This window comes from Panthera onca, chromosome B3, assembly GCF_046562875.1.
Source record: "Panthera onca isolate mPanOnc1 chromosome B3, mPanOnc1 haplotype 2, whole genome shotgun sequence".
Classification (NCBI taxonomy): Eukaryota; Metazoa; Chordata; class Mammalia; order Carnivora; family Felidae; genus Panthera; species Panthera onca.
The window spans coordinates 23,725,360-23,745,767 of NC_138344.1; the positions used below are offsets into that span (position 1 = coordinate 23,725,360).

Consider the following 20,408-nt stretch of genomic DNA (forward strand, 5'->3'; position numbering starts at 1 on the left):
ACAAAACTTGTTGACAGGTTTAATAAAATGTTTTGTTGTGTGTTATAGGTGATCATGCTTGCAATCATAATTCTTGATTAGGCTAAAAATTAAACTTTCTTGCATCTGCTCTCAATGAACTACATTTTATGTATGTATGTGCATGTATGTGTGTGTGTATATTCCATATATATTTTCCTATTATAATTGTTAAAATTTTATTTGCAGTTTCTGAAAATATAATCCTAAATATACAGCATATTTTGTCCTGTTTTCGTCAGGGGTCTGTATTTGGTTTATCTGCTCTACCAAAATGTTTGGAGTATTACTTGTATAGGCTGAAAACAAGAAGTATTAGTATTAATTATTTAGTTTTTATTTTGAAATAACTTTTGGCTTGCAAAATTGCTCTCTGTCCTCCTCTTACATTAATATATTTCATTTACATGATACAGTTATCTACAAAAGGAAATTGCTGCACTGCTCTTAAGTGATCTTTTTATAATCCATGATTGAAAATAGAATCCTACATTGCATGTAGTTGTTAAAGTCTCTTTAATGTCCTTCTGCTTGGGACAGTTGCCCAGTTTTCTTTGGTTTTCATAATTTTGATCCTTTTGAAGAGTTGACAAAATATCCAACTATTAATGTTAATCAGTATGGGCTTGTGTGATTTTCATCATTGGACTGGAGGTTATGCATGTTTGATGAGATTGCTATAGAAGTGGTACTCCCTTCTCAGTACATCACTAGGGATCACATACTATTGATATGTCTTGTGACTACTGCTATTACTTTTATTACATATTGTTACATAATTAGTATCAGTAGGAAAAGGTTCTGCAAATATTGTAACACTCTTATCTGCTAATTTTAGAACTTATTGATGTTTGTTGCCTGCAAAAATTAATACACTATGGCATTTGCCAAATTGATTCTTAAAAATTTTCTCAGTACTACATTTTATTAATTGGAATTTTGTACTATAAGAGTTATTCCTTCCCCATTTAATATTTAATTATTCATTTCAGTGTGGACTCGTGGTATTTTGTTTATTCCATGGATTAAATTCATTACTTTTCATTAATCTCGTTGTCCATCTGGCCATTCAGGTCTCTTTTAAGGTGGCTTCTGTGTCTTTTTAACATGTCCATATTTCCTTTCCTGAGTACTTACTTACTTTCTGACCACCTAATAGTACCTGGGTTTATTTTGTTCTTATCTTGTGGAACCATCAGTTTCTCTAAGGATACTTGGTTCCTTATAGGGAATGGTACTTAGGAATTAAGCTATGTATCAGAACTTCATTTATTTTTACGGTTCAGTAATATTCCAAAGTGTGTATATGTAACATTTGTTTTTGAACACTTGGATGTTTCCACTTTTTGACTTTGAATAATAAGGTTTGTGACTTCCACATTGTCAATAATACTGCTATGAATATTGACATGAAAATGTCTTGAGTCCCTGTTTTCCTGTTCTTTGGGTATATATCTTGGAGTGAAATAGCTAGGAATCATATGGTATTTTCATGTTTAACTCTTTTAGGTATGGTCTGTTTTTATTATGAAAAGTTTCATATGCATAATGAAATCATAATGAGTTTTCACATGCTGAGCAACTAGAATAATTAAAAATATTTTGCCATATATTGAGAACTGCAAATCGTATATTTCAATCTTGAATTTTTTGTATGCATATACATCATAATTTTAAATAACCACAATATCATATCTATTATTAAGTAGAATCCCTTATTGCCTTTTAAAATAAATCTTCATGTAAACTTGTCATATTTTCCAAAGATCTAATAATTAGAAAAAGTCTGGATCCAAGCAGGCACCATGCATTTTTATCTAGGCCATTTGTATCTTATTTTTGGTTATTAGTATTTATTCTTAATACTAAATCTTTTAATCCCTTAATATAGGACATTTTCCCATGATTTTTTGTTTCATATGTGTTAAATATTTTTTTAAAATATTTAATCTTTTGCAATTCATTTCATTTTGGAAGAACTTTATATTTTTCTGTTACATTCATAATGATTTTACCTACTATTTCTAGTGTATTACATGTATTTTGGTGAGCTAATGTGGTCCAGGTTATTTCTGCTTTGAGGTTTTCTTTGTGTCTGTCTCTTTCATACATTCTCTGTCACATACCTACCTATCTATAACTATCTAGAAACATTTATAGAATGTATAAATACCTTTATAAATTATGCATAAATACTTGTATATTTATGTAGACCATAACAAAAGTATAGCTCATATTTCTAAATGTATTAGAGGTGCTTGGAAAGAGGCATTGTCTCCAATGTACAGAGCACTATATAAGTGATTGTGAAAGGTTCACTGTTGTTACAGATCTGTAATTCTATCTCTTTTAGGAACCACTAAATGACTTGCTGTTGATGTCTTGATCTGTTTTCTTTTTTTGTTTCATTACATATTGAATATTTGACCATTCTATCAATTTTGCAAGAGTATTTCATACACTGTGTCCCAAATAGAATATGGATATGTACTTACCATGTCCCATCCTAGAAAAAAATAACTAAGGCCTAGTTTTCTTTTATAATTTATTCTCATGTATTTTGTTGAGTCTCAAGATTTGTGGACCCCATTACTTTTAAAAGATAATCATTATGCTACCTGCTAAAAAATGTAAAATGGAGGGGCGCCTGAGTGGCTCAATCTGTTGAGCATCTGACTTCAGCTCAGGTCATGATTTCTTGGTTCGTGAGTTAGAATCCCACATCAGGCTCTCTGCTGTTAGCCTGGAGCCTATTTTGGATCCTTTGTCTATTTCTCTCTCTCTGCACTTTCTCTGCTCACACTGTCTCTTCCAAAAATAAAAATTATATTTTTTTAAATATATGAAATGTAATAAATCCTTTTATGGTGTATCACAGCTGGATACCTAAAGTACTCTGAATTATTTATAGATTAAAAATCATTCAAACAGGTTTTGAAAATAGTTATTGTTCAAATCAGCACTTGAATAGTTATGCATTCCATTCTACTTGGTTTGTTAATCTGTAGTTCTCTTTGAATTTGCAATGACTCTTTTTTTTTATTTTAGATGTTTATTTTTGAGAGAGAGAGAGAGAGAATGAGAATGCACACGCACAGGAGCAGGAGAGGGATAGGGAGAGTGGCAGACACAGAATCCAAAGCAGCTCCAGGCTCTGAGCCCGAAGTGGGGTTCGAACACATGAATCATGAGATCTTGACCTGAGCTGAAGTCTGACGCTTAACTGACTGAGCCATGCAGGCACCCCACCTCTTTTTTTCTTTTTAAAGTTTATTTATGTATTTTCAGAGAGAGAGAGGGCACATGTGCATTTACCTGCATGAGTGGGAAAGGGGAAGAAGGGGAGGGGAGTGTGAGAATCCAAGCAGGCTCCACAGTCAGTGCAGAGCCCAGTGTGGGGCTTGAACTCATGAACTGTGAGATCATAAACTGACCTGAAACCAAGAGCCAGACACATCACTGACTGAGCCACCTAGGTGCCCCTCATCTCTGTGTCTCTTTTTTAACTTTCATAATTTCTATTTATGTTTGGAAGAAATCAGATTATTTGCCTTTTAAAATTATCACACTTCTAATTCTACAAGTAGTATATGGCATCCCTGTGGTAGGGTTTAATATTTTCCCCCAAATCCTGTTAGATTTAAATGTCATATCAGTTTGGTTTTATTAATTCTTTAGTCACTTATAGGAATCTTTTTGATTGTAATACAGTATTTAGTAATTCATTTTAAGAACACTATGAATTTTAAATATTTTAATTACATTATAGTTAACATAGATTGTTATATTAGTTTAATTACATTACATTAATTACATTATAGTTAACATAGATTGTTATATTAGTTTCAGGTGGACAGTATTGGGATTCAATAATTCCAAACATCAGAGTTTATCACAAGAAGTGCACTCAATTCCCATCATCCATTTCCTTTCTGATAACCATCAGTTCTCTACAGTTAAAAGAGTCTTGGGTTGTCCCTCTCACCTTTTCCCTTTGCTTGTTTGTTTCTTAAATTCCACTTATGAGTGAAAAGAATATGGTATTTGTCTTTCTCTGACTTCCTTTGCTTACCAAAGTACTCTATAGCTCAAACCACATTGTTGCAGATGGCAAGATTTCATTCTTTTTGATGGCTGAGTAATTCATTTTATATATATGTATATAGTATATATGTAAAGATGTGTGTATGCATATGTATATATACATAAATATACACGCATACATACATATGCATACACACCACATCTTTATCCGTTCATCAGTAAAGATACCTGACCTGCTTCCATATGTTGCCCATTGTAAATAATAGTGAAAAAAACATAGGGGCGCATGTGTCTCTTTGATTTACTGTTTTTATATTCTTTGGCTAAATACCAGTAATACGATTTTTAGATTGTAGGGTAGTTATTTTTATCTTTTTCATGAACCTCCATTGGGTGTACCAGTTTGCGTTCCAACCAACAGTGCAAGAGAGTCCCTTTTTCTCCACATTCTTCCAAATACTTGCTGTTTCTTATGTTGTTCGTTTTAGTCAGTCTGACAGGTGTGTGCTGATATTTCACTGTAGTTTTTTTTTTAATGTTTATCTTTGAGAGAGAGAATGTGTGAGTGGAGGAGGGAAAGAGAATCCCAAGAAGATTTCTCTGACAGCATCGAGCCCAAATCCGTGGGCTAGAGTCCATGAACTGGGAGATCATGACTGGAGCTGAAATCAAGAGCCAGATGCTTAACCAACTGAGCCATCCAGGTGCCCCTCTCATTGTAGTTTTGATTTACATTTTCCTGATGATGAGTGAAGAACATCTTTTCATGTGTCTGTTGGCCATCTGTGTGTCCTTTTTTTTTTTTTTTAATGTTCATTTTAGAGAGCAGAAGCAAGCGGGAAAAGGACAGGGTGAGAAGGACAGAGGATCTTAGGCAGGCTCTTTGCTGACTGCAGAGAGCCTGATGCAGGGATTGAACTCAAGAACTGTAGGATCTTGACCAGAGCTGAAGTTGGACACTTAACCAACTGAGGTACCTGGGTGCCTCACTGTGTGTCTCTTTTGGGGAAATGTATGTTCATGAATTCTGTAATTATTTAATTGGATTATTTTTGTGTGTGTCTGTATGTGAAGTTGTATAACTTCTTTATACTTTGGATACTAACCCTTTATCGGGTGTGTCATTTGCAGATACCTTCTCCCATTCAGTAAGTTGTCTTTTAGTTTAATTGATGGTTTCCTTCACTATGCAGAAGGTTTAAAATATATCCCAATAGTTTATTTTTGCTTTTGTTTCCCTTGCCTCAGGAGACTTGTCTAGAAAAAAAAGTTGTTTCGGCCAATGCCCAAGAAGTGACTGCCTGTGTTCTCTTCTAGGATTTTTATGGTTTGAGGTTTCACATGTAGGTATTTAATTCATTTTTTGTTTATTTTTTGTGTGTGTAGTATAAGAAAGTGGTTCATTGTTTTGCATGTTGCTGTCCAACACCATTTGAGAAACTTGTCTTTTTCTATTGGATACTCTTTCCTGCTTTGTTGATTAACTGACCATATAGTTGTGGGTTTGTTTTCTATTCTGTTCTACTTTTCTGTGTGTCTGATTTTGTGCTAGTAGCATACTGTTTTGATTACTACAGATTTTTAATACACCTTGAAGGCCAGAATTCTGATGACTCCAGGTTTGCTTTTCTTTTTCAGAATTGCTTTGGTTTATTCTGGGTCTTTGTATTTTCATAAAAATTTTAGGATTATTTGTTCTAGTTTGGTGAAAAATGTTAATGGTATTTTGATAGGGATTGCATTAAATGTGCATATTGCTTTGGGTAGTATACACATTTTATCAATATTCATTCTTCCAATCCATGACCATGGAATGTTTTTTCCATTTCTTTATGTCATCTTCAGTTTCTTCCATCAGCATTTTACACTTTTCACAGAATAGGTGTTTTACCTCTTTGGTTAAGTTTGTTCCTAGGTATTTTATTGTTTTTGGTAAAATTGTAAATGGGATTGATTCCTTAATTTCTCTTTGTTGTTTCATTATTGACATACAGAAAGACAACAGATTTCCATACAAAGCTTTCATATCCTGCAGCTTGACTGAATTCATTTATCAGTTCTAGCAGTATTTTGGTGGAGCCTTTTGGGTCTTCTGTATAGAGTATCATGTCATTTGCAAATAGTAAAAGGTTTACTTCTTCCTTGCTAATTTGGGTTCCTTTATTTTTGTTGTCTGATTGTTGAGGATAGAACCTCCCTTATGTTAAGTAGCAGTGGTGAGAGTGAGCATCCTGTCTTGTTCCTTACTGTAAACTATGGGTGTTTTCATAGATGGTCTTTATTACGTTGAGGTATGTTCCTTCCATGCCTACTTTGTTGAGGTTTTTTTTTTTTTTTTAACATGAATGGATGTGTTGTACTTTGTCAAATAATTTTTCTGTATCTATTGAAATGATGATGTGATTCTCATCCTTTCTTTTATTAATGTGGTGCATCACGTTGATTGATTTGTGAATGTCGAGCCACCTTGCAACCCAGAAATTACTCTCACTTGATTGTGATGAAATGATTTTTTTCATGTATTGTCAGATTCATTTGCTAGTGTTTTACTGAGAATTTTTGCATCCATGTTAATCAGGGATATTGGCCCATAGTTCTCCTTTTTAGTGGAGTCTTGGTTTTGGTATCAGGGTAATGCTGGCCTCTTACAATGAATTTGGAAGTTTTCCTTTCTTTTCTGTTTTTTATAATACACTGAGAATAATAGGTTAATACTTTGGTTTAAAGTCCATTTTGTCCACTATAGTGAGTACTGCTACTCTTTCTTTTGATATCCACTTACATACATTTTCTCCATCCCCTCACTTTAATTTGCGGGTGACTTTCTGAAATGTGTCACTTGATGGCATATAGATGGGTCTTATTTTTTTAATTTTTAATTTTTATTTACTTAATTTTTAGTTTTTTAGAATTTTTATTTTTATTTTATTTTTAATTAATTACTTAATTTGTATCCAAGTTAGTTAGCATATAGTGCAACAATGATTTCAGGAGTAGATTCCTTAATGCTCCTTACCCATTTAACCTATTCCCCTCCCACAATCCCTCCAACAACCCTGTTTGTTCTCTATATTTAAGAGTCTTTTATGTTTTGTCCTCTTCCCTGATTTTATATTATTTTTGCTTCCCTTCCCTTATGTTCATCTGTTTTATATCTTAAAATCATCATATGAATGAAGTCATATGATATTTGTCTTTCTCTGACTAATTCCGCTTAGCGTAATACCCTCCAGTTCTACCCACATAGTTGCAAATGGCAAGATTTCATTCATTTTGGTTGTCCAGTAGTACTTACTTGTGTGTGTGTGTGTGTGTGTGTGTGTATGGAAAACATATGTGTATATATATATATACACACACACACATCACACACACACTCACACACCACATCTTCTTTATCCGTTCATCCATTGATGGACATTTGGGCTCTCTTCCCATACTTTTGCTATTGTCGATAGTGCTGCTATAAACATTGGAGTGAATGTGCCCCTTTGAAACAGTATACCTGTATCCCTTGGATAAATACCTAGCAGTGCAATTACTGCGTCATAGGGTAGCTCTGTTTTTAGTTTTTTGAGAAACCACCATACTGTTTTCCATAGTGGCTGCACCAGCTTGCATTGCCACCAACAATGCAAAAGAGATCCTCTTTCTCGGCATCCTCGCCAACATCTGTTGTTAATGGTAAGCCATTCTGACAGGTGTGAGGTGGTATCTCACTGTGGTTTTGATTTGTATTTCCTTGATGATGAGCGATGTTGAGCATTTTTTCATGTGTCTGTTGGCCATCTGGATGTCTTCCTTGGAGAAGTGTATTCCTGTCTTTTGCCCATTTCTTCACTGGATTATTTGTTTTTTGGGTGTGGAGTTTGATAAGTTCTTTATACAGTGTGAACACTAACCCTTTATCTGATAGGTCATTTGCAAATATCTTCTCCCATTCTGTCAGTTGCCTTTTAGTTTTGCTGATTGTTTCCTTTGCTGTGCAGAAGCTTTTTATTTTGATGAGGTTCCAATAGTTCATTTTTGTTTGTTTCCCTTGCCTCTGTAGATGTATTGAGTAAGAAGTTGCTGTGACCGAGGTTGAAGAGGTTTTGGCTTGCTTTCTCCTCTAGGGGAGGAGGCTTTGATGGCTTCCTGTTTTACATTTAGGTCTTTCATCCATTTTGAGTTTATTTTTGTGTAAGGTGTAAGAGAGTGGTCCAGGTTCATTTTTCTGCATGTTGCTGTCCAGTTTTCCCAGAAACATTTTCTCCATATTTTTACCTGCTTTGTCAAAGTTTAGTTGGCCATACGTTTGTGGGTCCATTTCTGGGTTCTCTATTCTGTTCCATTGATCTGAGTGTCTGTTTTTATGCCAGTACCATACTGTCTTGAGGATAAGAGCTTTGGAATACAACTTGAAGTCTGGGATTGTGATGCCTCCAGCTTTGGTTTTCTTTTTCAAGATTGCTTTGGCTATTTGGGGTCTTTTCTGGTTCCATACAAATTTTAGGATTATTTTTTCTAGCTCTGTGAGGAATGCTGGTCATATTTCGATAGGGATTGCTGATGTTTTATTTTTTAAAGTAATTTCTATGCCCATGGGTCTAAAACTCAACTATCAAGAGTCACATGCTCTGCCAACTTAGCCAGCGGCCCCTGGGTCTTATTTTTACATCTACTGTGATACCCTTTGTCTCTTGATTGGAGCTTTTAGTCCATTTACGTTTAAAGTAAATAGTGATACATAGAACTAACTTCTTTGTCATTTTATTGTTATGTGGGTTTAGGTTTTTATTTAAATCCCAGTTAATGTACAATCTAATAGGAGATTCAGGTGTGCAGTTTAGTGATTGTGCATCTCCGTGCAATACCTGGTGCTCATCACAAGTGCCCTCCTTAATTCCTATCACCCATTGAACCCAACCCTCCATCCACCTCCCATCTTATAACCATCAGTTTTTGTCTATACTTAAGAGTCTGTTTGTTTGACTCTCTCTCTCTCTCTTTTCCATATGCTTATTTGTTTTATTTTTTATATTCCACACATGAGTGAAATCATATAGTATTTGTCTTTTACTTATTTTGCTTAGCATAATACATTCTAGCCCTATCCATGTGGTTGCAAATGCAAGATTTCATTCTTTTTTGTGGCTAATATTCCATTGTGTATACACACCACATGTCTTTTATCCATTTATTATTTGATGGACACTTGGGCTTTTCCCATAGTTTAGCTATTGTTCATAATGCTGCTATAAACATTGTGGCATATGTATCCCTTCAATTGTATTTTTGTATTCTTGGGAAAATACCCAGTAGTGCAATTGCTGAATTGTAGCAAAGTTCTATTTTTAATTTTTTGAGGACGTCTATTCATATCTTCTGTCCATTTTTTAATTGGACTTTTCATTTTTTGGGTGTTGAGTTTCATGAGTTCTGTATAGATTTTGGATATTAACCATTTTGTCAGATATGTTATTTGCAAATATCTTCTCCCATTCTGTAGGATGCCTTTTAGTTTTGCTGTTTCCTTCACTGTGCAGAAGCTTTTTGTTTTGGTTTAGTCTCAGTAATTTATTTTTGCATTTGTTTCCTTTTCCTCAGGAGACATATCTAATAAGAAGTTACTATGACTTATGTCAAAGAGGCTACTGCTTGTTCTCAAGATTTTAATAGTTTCTGTAGGTTTATTCTCATCTTTTTCTTTGGTTTTTTGGTTTTAAGATGTTCCTGGGTTTGTTACATTTATGTTTTTCATATCTATTACTTTTATGTTTCAATGTGTGGTTACCGTTGGTTTATATATGCCATCTTCTGCCTATAGCAGTCTACATTAAGCCTCATGGTCACTTAATGTTAAACTCATTATTTACTCCTCTCCCCTCCAGGTTTCATATATTTGATATCCTATTTTACATCCTTTTGTTTTATGAATCCCTTGACTAATTTTTACAGAAATAATTATTTTTACTGCTTTCTGTATGCTCACATGTGGTCTTTCGTCTTCATTCAATGTAAGATCTTATTTTGTTATTTTCTATTTTTCTATGGTCTGTTGGGAAGACAATAAGCTTTATCAAGAGACACCCAGAAAGGAGTGTTTAATTTCTTTCATTTAGTTATGAATGATAGCACTTTTTTATGTTTGTTTCAGAGTAGAAGTCACAGAATATTCTACATTGAATGTTTAGTGCTATCCCCTGCCATCTTTAAGTCTGTTTACATTTTGTCTTACATGTTCAACCCCACTTCTTTGCCTTCATAAGTAGAAAATAGAGGAAAGATTTCTGATTAGGGAAAAGTACAGGAGCACTTTGTTTCTCTATCATTTTCCATGAAGAAATGACTGTTTCTAATGTGGATAAGTTAGAAACAGGAACAGTGGACAGAAAAGAATCTGGAGGTATATTTATACTCTCAATTTGCTTCCTTTTAAATATGATTTTTTATTCTAGTTAACGTACAGTGTTATGTTAATTTAAGATGTACAATATAATGATTGCAGAATTCTGTACATTACTTACTGCTCATTACACTGAGTGTATTCTTAGTCACCTTCATTTATTTCACCAATCCCCCTACCCACCTCCCCTCTGTTAACCATCTGTTCTCTATATTTAAGGGTCCATTTTGTTTTCCTGTTTGTCTCTTCCTTTGTTTTGTTTCTTAAATTACACATATGAATGAAATAATAATGGCATTTGGTTAGCTTTTTAAAGTATCAATACCATTTCTTTGCTTATTGTTTCCTTCTCTCTTATCCACCTTCTTGCTCCAGTTATATCACTTTTTTTGTAAACATTAAAGGCATATTTTTTAATACTAAGGTGATAAGCCAGAAGTATTATTAATTAAATTCACTATGGTCCAGTACATCAAATAAAAGGCTCTTTTCCAGGCTAAGAATGGCATTATATTTATGAGAGTGTGTATAAAGACAGGCTATCTGGTTCCTCTAAGGTGATTCAGATATTTTTATATGCAGTAAATATGTCAAAGAAGAATCTTGCTCTCAATACATCTGTTCCTCATATCTATCACTGCAAAAGGCAGGATGTACCTAATATTTTTCAGAGTTGAATTTTTAAAATTGGCAATGATAATTGAGTTTATCTTAAGTTTTAGCATCATAAATTAAGAAGTAACTTATGAGGGAATTTAAAATACAATTTTGATTTTTTAAAAATTCATTTTTTGAGTTAGACATTTTGGTTATAAATTTGAGCGATAAATATGAGGAAAACTGTATATAGAATAGGAATGAAAGATGAAATGGCTAGCAATGCAATTAGAAAACTGTTATTGGCAGGTACTTGAATGCACAGTAATACAAAAGTATAGAAAATCCAGATGTTGACAGTAGCATTAGAAGATATTGCAGTGGGGTTACCTGAAATCATTGGAGGAAATTGTTAGTCAAATGCAGAAACATAAAATGTGTCCTATTTCTGCTGATATAGAACAGGAGGAACTTTAAGTGATTCAGGGGTTTTAATTAAAACTAAAGAAATAATCAGAATTACAGAACATGGTAAACTTAATTTCTCTTTATCCTAGGAGGGAGGAAAATTTTATTTCAGGTTATTCAAATTCTGGAATTGTTCAGAAAGAAAGTGATAAATTTGATGTTAAATAGCAATGGGCAAAGTAAATACCAATTGATAATTAAAGAGATATATGTAATAAGAATGCTGAAATCCCTAATTAATATAAGAGATTCTAATAGAGGGAAGAAAACTACCAATAAAATATAAGTAAGTTATTTTAACAGTTTATAGAAGAAATGTAAATTGTTATTAATCATGAAGAAGTACTCTTGGATATTCTTATAATTACAATGGAAAATACAACCAGGATATAATGATCTTCTCAACTGTCAGATTTATAGTAAGTCAATACGTTTGACAGCAGTCTCTTTCAGCAATCTGAAAGAAGGGGAATCTGGCAAAATCATATGATGTTGGGATTATAAAATGTAAAACTTTTATGGATAGGAATTAAGTAGTCATCTTATAGTTACATACAACCTTATAATGGATTGATGAATATATGTAAGTTACTATATAATAATTTTGGGGATATAAGTATAAAATAGTATTGGGCTATAGGAAGTGATGAGAGCAAAATGGTATTTCTGGTGATTTTATCACAACTGTTAATGGTCTTTGTTTCTGGTACATAGGTGCTATCTGAAAATAGTACAGGGCTTTCAAAATAATTCTGATAAATAGGACATTGGATGTGAGAATTAGTTATGTAATGGTGTTTTATGGAATAGAGTTAGAAATAAAAGTATTGGTTAAATTTCAATTTAGGTAGGAATTCAAGGTTTTGGTGATTTTGTCAGTATCCTGAGAAAATAATAGGTATTCCTTTAAAAGTTGTATAAGGGTAAAGGTGGTATTTGTGTGTGTGTGTGTGTGTGTGTGTGTGTGTGTGTGTGTGTGTAATGAACATTTCCCAAATCCTGAGCTTTCTCCTTTCATTATCTTTCAGAATGATTTGAGGTAGCTCTTAAAGGATTTGGTCAATATTGCAAAGTCCTAATAGAGATACCTGAGATTCTATGTGAAAATTTTATTAATTGATTAATTTAGTTTTTAATTTAAATTCCAGTTAACATACAATCAGTATTAGTTTCAGGTGTACAAGTTAGTGATTGGACACATATAACATCTGGTGCTCATCACAACTATGCAAAGGCTTTAAAATAGGTCATTTGAGGTTAATCCTGTGGTGAGGCTATTTTGATGTCCATTAGTGAAAAAGAAGTTGATTTAATCAAATACTTGAGGGCCTATTTAGTACTCTCCACTGTAGTGAGTTATGCCTACCTAGCTGGTTGATCACTGAGTGGAATTGGCAAAACTAAGATTACTTCATGGGACGATTGCATAAATGTGAGAACTGGTTAATCAAGTAATGGATGCATGAAGGATATACTGATGTCATTAGGTCAGGAAGATGGATGGAATAAAGAATAGATGATACTGGGGCAGCTGGGTGGCTCAGTTGGTTAAGCATCCGACTCTTGATTTTTGTCTCAGGTCTTGATCTCATGAACTCTGAGATCGAGCCCTGTGTCAGGCTACATTCTGAGCATACAGGTTACTTGGGATTCTCTCACTCCCTTTCTCTCTCTGCTCCACCCCTGCTTGGTGCTTGCTCTCTCTCTCTCTCTCTCTCTCTATTTAAATGGACAACTTCATGCATGGATTGATGGATGAATTCAGAAATGCCTTCTGGATACAATTAAGAAACAAGGATATAGGGGCACCTGGGTGGCTCAGTCAATTAAGCGACCGACTCTTGGTTCCTGCTCAGCTCATGATCTCATGGTGCATGAGTTTGAGCCCCTCATCAATCTGTTTCCCTTTCTCTGCCACCCCCATCAAAGTAAATAAGCTTAAAAAATTAAAAAGAAACAAGGATATATATAATTTAATATTCAGGGATGGAATACATGTATAAATGTGTTAGTGTATATGTAGGATTATTTTTGGGCTTCAAGTTTTTATTAAAATTCTAGTTAATATATAGGGTAACATTGGTCTCAGGAATAGAATTTAGTGATTCATCACTTAAATATTTAAATATAACGTCCAGTGTTTATCACCCATTTAGCCTATCCCCGCCCACCTCCCTCCATAAACCCTCCGTTTGTTCTCATGAGTTAAGAGTCTTATGGTTTGCTTCCCTATCTTTTATTTTTCCCTTCCAATATGTTAATCTGTTTTGCTTCTTAAATTACACGAGTGAAATCATGTGGTATTTTTCTCTGACTTTTATACACACTGGCTCCATCCATATCATTGTAAATAGCAAGATTTAATTCTTTTTGATGGCTGAGTAATTATATATATTACATCTTCTTTATCGTGTATATATAGGTTAATGCAAGAGTGGAAGGGAGTGTGGATAAGATACTGTGGATATAAAGTGATAATGCAAAATGAACTGATTAATAGATGGACACAAGAATGAATGATTTGATGGATATGGGCCTAAAAGAATATATAGGTAGGTGGATTCAGGGAAGGTTAATTGCTAAATCTGAGTTACTTTAAATCGCAAAGACAAATTTCTCACAGTGACAAGAATTTGTTAGGGGTCATAGGTTCATGGCAATTATTGGTAGGCCAAATGTCACAAACAGTGATAATCTCCTGTCGCTTCCATCACAGCATAAAATTTTATGTTTTTTTGTCACTTGGAGAGATAACATGGAAAATTGCAAGTAACTCATGAAATAATTTCTTTACAAGTGTTTTCTTAGATAAAAGAAATCAATCATACACGTTTTAGAAGGTAAACTTAGAAGGTTTACAAACTGTATTTCCTCCATGTTTTCAAAGAGAGTAGAAAGAACTTATTAAACAATAGTAACATCTACCAAATGACACCTCTCTGGCTTCACATATTGGTTTTACTTTCAACATGCACATTAAACTTTACACCCTTCTCAGTGGGAACAAAAATAAGGAATCACCTGGCTAACAGTCCCAATATCTCTCAGTTGTGCACTGGAATCAGGTTATTTGCACTGATCTGTGTGTCAGTTTGCCTATTCTTGGTCCAGAGATATAGGAACTTTAAAAAAAGAAGTTATTTGTACCTAACTTCCCAGTGTTCAAGTATGGAGCAAGGATAAGGCAACCATAATAAAAGCTGCAAAATATAAAGGATAGAATGCAAGATACATATTCATTGGAAGATATTATCTATTATGATATTGTGAGGAGGGAGAACATTTTACTAGTACTTGGAAGATGCTCACTTTTCCTTTGTTCTTCCTGACACTGTATCAGCCTGTTGACATAGTGTCCATACCTATTACCCTGCATAATTATTTTTAAGATAGGTGGTGTGAGATACATTCTCTAAGGGAGGTGCAGAGCTTTTCTATTCAGAGAGAGTTGGGGCCTAAAGGTCATTTTAAGTTGTAAACAATCAGATTTTTTAGTTCCTTAGGTACTAAAACTCAGTCAAATTAAGTCTTGGGGGAAGACTTGAGTAGCTTTTATGAGATTCTCCTTAATCTCCTACTTGTGATGATCATAGAATAATGTTTTGAATTAGAGATGCCACAAGGGAGAATGACCTGTAACAATGAGGTGTCATATGGGGCAAAGCTACTTTTATGGATCAGACCCACAAAGGTCTTTTCATGAGTAAGAAGTTAATGTTTGTTTTGTTAAGCCAGTAAGATTTTGAAGTTGCTGTAACTTGAAAGTGACTAATATAAATGGGTAAGTTACGTGCAAGAATTCAAGGATTGGTGAATGAATACATAGAATGGAGGGATGGATTGACGGTTTAAAACTTGTTTATAGGGGTGGATAGATAGAATGAAGAATGTGAGAATGAGGAATGAAATTTTTGCATAGTGTCCACTTAGGTAGATTTAAAAATTAGTGGATGCAAGATGGCATATTTTTGTTTGTTTGTTTTAGAAATAGAGCATGTGTGGGGGAGAAGGGCAGAGAGAGAGAGAGAGAGAGAGAGAGAGAGAGAGAGAGAATGTTATGCAGGCTCCACACTCTGCACTGAGCCTTAATGCAGAGCTCCATCCTACCACCCTGGAGTCATGGCCTAAACCAAAATCTAGAGACTGAGCCACGCAGGTGCTCCAAGAAGGGTATTTTAATAGAAGGCTGGAAAAGTGTGTGTAAGGAACTATTTCTTTTTTTTTTTAATTTTTTTTAACGTTTATTTATTTTTGAGACAGAGAGAGACAGAGCATGAACGGGGGAGGGTCAGAGAGAGGGAGACACAGAATCTGAAACAGGCTCCAGGCTCTGAGCTGTCAGCAGAGAGCCTGACGCGGGGCTCGAACTCACGGACCGCGAGATCATGACCTGAGCCGAAGTCGGCTGCTCAACCAACTGAGCCACCCAGGCACCCCAGGAACTATTTCTTTATGTAATTGAGGGCAGAGCAATATATGAATTAGTTCAACATTGGGCTGAAAGAATGGATGGAAACTAGAATATTAAGTGGATGGCTAGATGCAAGAATCAAGAATTAATGTTTTCAAAAAATTTTCAGAAAAATACTGGAGATATATATGGATTGGTGGACTTGATATTCAGTGAAGGTGTAGATAGTTAGATACTTAGAGGTTAGAATTTGGATTTCAGACTGGAATGTTGGGTGCATGCGTCGTGTACGGATATATGTTTAGATTAATAGGTATAGATATGGATGATTAGAGTAATGGATCAATATAGGAATCAATGCACAGATAAATGGATTGCATGAGTGTGCTAGCATTGTTGATGTTTTCAGAGTGACTTGATAGATGCATTGATGGACAGATGGTTTGATTCAAGAAGCGGTGGTACAGAAATTTTATCATTGGAAGAATAGACTAATATAATAAAATAACCATGTAAAGTTGAATGGAAAAAATGGAGGGACTATTGAGGGAATAGGCTAATTATTTAAAAATTAGAAAAAAATTAGTGGTTGCTTTCTCATATTGTTGCAATAATAAATTTTTATTTATTTTTAATTTTTTTAATATTTATTTTTGAGAGAGAGAGACAGAGCACAAGCAGGGGAGGGGCAGAGAGAGAGGGAGACACAGAATCCAAAGCAGGTTCCAGGCTCCCAAGTGTCAGCACAAAGCCCGACACAGGGCTCAAACTCAGCAACTGTGAGATCATGACCTGAGCTGAAGTCAGAGGCTTAACCAACTGAGCCTCACAGGTATCCCTAAATTTTTAAAAAGAGCAAAACAAGAAGAAATGAAAGAACAATTGGAGTGAGTTTATGAGAGTAGTTTCTATTATACCGACTTTTGTATATTATTTAATAACTTGAGGTCTTTTGTGAGGTTGATCAAAGAGTCAGCTTTACCTTACGTATTTTATGGTGGTCATTGTATATATGACAATTTCCCCATATTTTCCACAGTTTTAACTGAGGTGTTACCAGCTTAAGAAGTGAGACATTTTAGATGCTTCACTACCTGACATTTCCATATCAATCCAAATTCTTATACTTGTTTATCATTTCTGTGGACTTCATTCTTCAACAGTGCTGGTAAGAATCAGTAACACTGGTATACTATTTGTTTATATTTGACCAGTTTGATGTGGAATCAGTTTTTCCTATTTTAAGATCCCAAACCATTTATGAATTCGATAAAGCATAGGATTGTCAAATTGTGGAATGATTGCCAATTAGATGGAATATAAGATATTTTTAAAAAGCTATTATATATTGAGACAATGTTGATATATAGATTATGTAGATTTTTACTTACTACTCTTACCTACTCTTGCCATAAAATGTAATGTTATCCAGAGACTATAATCTCTGTCAGTATACTCAGTAAATTTTAAATTCATTTAAATATTAAACGTTTTGAAATAAATACATTAGTAATGGATGGATAAAGGGAGTCAAGGAAGTCAGGCAGGTAGGGGTAAAAAGTAAAAGGATAGAAAGGCATCAGAAAGAAAATATATTTGGAAGTATAATTTGCTGCGAATAATATGGGTCTTAATGATAGCAGGAAGTTGACTTTTATTTCCAGATGCATGATTTAGGGTATTCCTAATATCAGATAAGATGGATAGACAAGAGTTGAGGAATATTCCACTATTACTCTAAAGAAGTACCTTCTTAACACCCTTTCATTTGATGAGTGAATGAAGATTTTTTTTTCAGATATTTTCAAGCATTTTTTTCTTTCTTTCACAAGCATGTTTCATAAGCAAGGACCAAAGAGACTTTGACCACAGGTAAGAGCATTAACACCAATACCCTGATTTTAACTGATCTTTTTGGGTGTATTGATGGAATACATTCTTATTTGAGTTATTGGACAGTACCTTTTTTTTTTCATCAAACTTTTTATGTTGGTATAACTGATTATTTTGATGTAATAGTTAAACCTAGGGTTTTGTCATTATATCTTGTTAGTAAGCAACACTTATTGAAACTGAAATAGAAGTGTTCTTCTGTTAGGGCCATCTTCTATTAGGATCATCAGACACTGCACAATAAGCTTTCGGGAAAGCAGGGATAATGTATATGTGGGTACTCTGATAATGGATTTTGTTTTTTGGAAAGGTTTCTATGAAACACTATGAAATTTACAGAGCACATTTGTAGTATTTCTTTGTATCTTTATCTTTTATTTTTTAACCCTGAATGGATAATATATATTAGCACTAAGTAGTTACACGAGAAATGTTCAAAGAATGAAATAAGGTTAAATGACATGAAAATAATTTGGAATATAAGATTGGTACTCAAAATCTAGTAGAATGATTGAAGAAGTAAAATTATAGTTTCATATTTTTCCTACAGTAAATATACCTGGTTTTTGTAGTTTGGAGATATTTAGCATTAGGATCATAGGAATTGTTTTTCATGAAATATCACTAAAATGCTAGAAGATGATATCCATTTGTCCTGATGAATGGCTTTGTGATAACCTGTTGTTTATTTTCATTTGCAATCTCTCCCTCTGTACTATCCTAGGTGGTGAACAAGTATACAAGAGGATCATAGATACCTTCCTGCAGTGGTTCCATCCACAGCATCGCCAAATTGATGTTGTTATTTCCCTCTTTTTGAATCTTATTGCATCATTGTATCTCAAAGGGCACAAGTTATAAATATAAATATAGATATAAATGTAAATATAGATATAGATATAAATATAAATATAGATATAGATATAAATATAAATATAAATATAAATATAAATATAAATATAAATATAAACCTCCCCAGGAATAGAAGTGGTCTGCTTTTTGGCAAGTAATGACCAAGAATGTTAAGTACTTCTTTGTTCTCTGACTATATCTTGAGCTTTTCTCTATTGTTATTTACTTCATTGATTTTTTTTTCTCTGTTTTACTTTACAAGTGGGAATGAGATTTGCATGTGGTAAATGTAATTAATGCAACCCCATGGACACCTTGGTCATACCATAGATTATAACCAGGCTATCTCACAAGCTGAGTACCTCCCATGTGCCAGTTTGGATACCATTTGTAAAATGTGTCTTTCATCATTTGAATCATGAGCCCTCAGTTGTTAGAGTGGTTGGTCTAAAACAGTAGCCTCTTAAAACATTTGTGTTACATGCAAATAGATATTCTGTAGTTTTAGTTTTTATTCAACCTAGTAGATCTCACTTTAGAACACGATCAGAGCCTGACCATAGTTGACCTCTTCCTTAGTACCCAAATTTAAGACTTGGATGCTGTCACAACTCTGGTTGTTTAAGGTAGAACCAGACTCTTTAACTGACATTTTTAGCCTTGGCAATGCCATCCTGTAGAACACATGGTTCTATAATTTTATTGGTATCACTGGAATTTTGAAATTGGAGTAAAGAACTCAAGGCAACCAAGATATTTCACTTTTATTCACATTATCCTGACTTTTATTTGTTTTCTGTTTAATCTAAATAGGCTTAATACAGATGGCTGTGTTTACTGGAAGTTTTAATTGACTACTTCTAAAACATAAACTGTATTGTAATCAGGGAACTACTATCTGCATTGCCTAACTTGTCTTAGTAGACAGGTTTGACACATAGTACACTGAAATACGGCCAATAATAGGATTATTAAACAGTTTAAAGCAAAATTTGGTCATTCATCCTTCATCTTTCATTCCTACTTCCTAGGTGTAACAAGCATTAATCAGTTATGCTACAGTTAATATTTCTAAGCTCATACAGTTTATGTGCAATTTATTTTACAAATAAGACATTATGGTTTTTGCAGCTATATTTTTTATTAAATATACTGTGGACGTATTTCTAACCCAATAAATGTAGTTTCTCTACAGACTTTTCATTTGATGTAAAGTACATATCCTAATGGGTTTATCCATTTCTCCATCTTGGTAAATTCAGATTAAATATTATATACATATATATATATATATATATATATATATATATATATATATATATATGTATATTTTAATACATAACATTTTATGCATATATATTATGCACTTGGGCTCCTAATTCTGTAAGATAGATTTCTAGCTGTGGCATCGTTGGATCATCAGTTCTGCATACTTGTGATTTCAGTAGGTATTATGAAATTGCCCTTGAAATGTTTTCTAGGCCAGCACACAGCTGTGGTGTATTGGCAGTGCTCATTTTCACGAAAACTTACGCTGGATGGATATTATCAATTCTTTAAATTTTTAATTAGGTGAAAGTCATATTTTAATGTAAGCCTAATTTAAACAGTAAATGGCCATGGATTAAAAAAAGACAAATAGTGATGAATTATTTATTTAAGACAAAAAACAATGGTAGTACACATTTCTTCCAATTACAAGAGTCCTCCTATTTTTTAGTTAGAAACCAATGATCT

At 33.8% G+C, this 20,408-nt stretch overlaps 1 long non-coding RNA gene across 1 annotated transcript in view; it reads left to right on the plus strand.

The window, feature by feature from the left end:
- Positions 1–18,730, plus strand: part of LOC132668823 (uncharacterized) — a 40,118-nt gene extending 21,388 nt beyond the window's left edge. Inside the window, exons 7-9 of the long non-coding RNA XR_013556393.2 lie at positions 16,966–17,094; positions 17,759–17,798; positions 18,544–18,730. This is a non-coding gene — a long non-coding RNA (uncharacterized LOC132668823). The remainder of the gene's footprint in view (positions 1–16,965; positions 17,095–17,758; positions 17,799–18,543) is intronic.
- Positions 18,731–20,408: the final 1,678 nt, after the last annotated feature.